This window comes from Chiloscyllium punctatum, chromosome 33, assembly GCF_047496795.1.
Source record: "Chiloscyllium punctatum isolate Juve2018m chromosome 33, sChiPun1.3, whole genome shotgun sequence".
Taxonomy (NCBI): Eukaryota; Metazoa; Chordata; class Chondrichthyes; order Orectolobiformes; family Hemiscylliidae; genus Chiloscyllium; species Chiloscyllium punctatum.
In genome coordinates, this window is record NC_092771.1 from 54582145 (window position 1) to 54584107 (window position 1963).

Here is a 1963-nt window from a genome sequence, read left to right on the forward strand (position 1 = left end):
TGTGTTTCTTTTTATACCTGTTTAATTGCCGGTGAGTGTGTGATCGTAGACCATTGTGTGTGTGAGTGTGTGTGCGTGTGTTTCTGTGTAGATCTGTGTAATGGCAGGAGACAGTGTGGTTGTGAATGATTGTGTGTGTGTTTCTGGGTATATTTGTTTAATGGCAGAAAGCAATGTGGTCGTGAAGAGTTGTGTGTGTGTGTGTTTCTGTTATATTTGTTTAATGGCAGGAGACAGGAAGGTGTTTTAGAGATTTGTGTGTGTTTCTGTGTATATCTGCTTATTGTTCGGAGGCAAGGTGTTGGTGCAGGGTTGTGTGTGTATGTGCTTCTGTAGATATCTGCTTGATAGCATGAGACAACGTGGCGGTGGAGGCTTGTGTTTTGTGTTTTAGTGTATATCTGATTATTGGCAAGAAACAGGGTTTTGGTGGAGAGTTGTGTGTATTTCTGTGTATATCTACTTAATGGAAGGAGGGTTGTGTGTGTTTCTGCATATATCTGCTTATTGGCAGGAGACAGGGTAGTGGTGGAAGGTTGTGTGCTGGTGTTTCTGTCTATAACAGTTTAATAACAGGAGACAGGTATTGGTGCAGGTTGGTGTGCATGTTTTTCTGCATTTTACGTGAAACGTGCAATTTGCTGCAGAGACATTCACACCTTGACACGAGCCACAATGATAATAACTGAGTTGGAAACGTGTTGGAACTGAGTTGGAAGAGTGTCTTTTTTTTAACGTTTTCAAGATGTCAATTACAGCAACGCGCTGAAAGGTGAAAGGTACAATGGCTTCAACTTTCAGTGCTGAATGCCACTGAGCCGTAGGAGGGGCGACTGTGGCTTGTTTCTGTAGTGTAGCAGTCATCACGTTCGCCTGACGCGCGAAACGTCCCAAGTTCGAAAGAGGGCGCAAACTGATTTGCTCTACAACTGCAGCCTTTGACATAGACAAGAACCGAGTTTTCTTGATTGCTTTCCCATTTGCAAACCTGCCTTCGAATTTGCTTGAACAAATCTGCTCTCGAAGTGAACTGCAATACAATCCCATTTAAATACTGTGGAAAGAATTGAAAATGGTGATATGCCTTCACTTTGAGAGTGTAGTTACACCCTTCTGATGCTTCCACGAAGCATTACCGCATTTGCATTCCTTGCGCAGGCGGCCCGGTTTAAAGACAGGTAAGAAGCTGATGCGCTGGTGTCACAGTGCACCACGGATTCCTCAACTAGTCTGTCTGTATTCTCACGCACTCACAGATACATTTGTGGCTGAATCCAGTCTGAGAAGATAGACTCAGCTTACCAGTGATTTTTGTCTGGATTGATGGGCTATCGTTAACTGCTGAGAAATTGATATTGTAGACGGGCACATCCCAGCAGCTGTGCGAGTCGAAGAGGGATCATGGAACCCTTTTCACGTGAGTTTACATCTGTTGTTATGCAGGAACACAATTGGAAGTGCAAGAAAATGGACTCGCGGGCGTGTTGGTAGTGTGGCCGAGCGGTCTAAGGCGCTGGATTAAGGCTCCAGTCTCGACGGAGGCGTGGGTTCGAATCCCACCGCTGCCATTTCTGCAGAGCAGCTGGTTTAAATGCTGTTTCAATCCCTGCTGCATTTCTGTTCAAAACAGAAGAAAAGTGAGTTTGCTTCCCGGGGAATTGACTGCGGTGTGGCAAAGTGCCGAATTTTCCAAAGTGTGCTGTCATGATCGTGTTCGCCTCCCGCGCGGAAAATCGCCAGCGGCTCTACTGTTGCTTTCTGTTCCAGGCAAGTTGAACTTTTACTGGAACCGAATGGAGACTGTTATTTCATCGTTGTTGCGAAACAGAGTCCTACGGTGACTCGGCTTGTCGTTGTTTGGTTTTCTGGCCAATGAGAAAATCGTTCCAATGTATTTCGATGTCATATGTTATTGAATTTCTCCCACTTCCTTCATTTCCGTCCTGGAGTTATCGGAAGGGAA

The 1963-nt window shown here is 45.2% G+C and overlaps 1 non-coding gene across 1 annotated transcript; it reads left to right on the forward strand.

Moving 5' to 3' along the window:
- Positions 1-1486: 1486 nt before the first annotated feature.
- Positions 1487-1568, forward strand: trnal-aag (transfer RNA leucine (anticodon AAG)). The gene has a single exon. It is a non-coding gene; the product is annotated as a tRNA-Leu (tRNA).
- Positions 1569-1963: the final 395 nt, after the last annotated feature.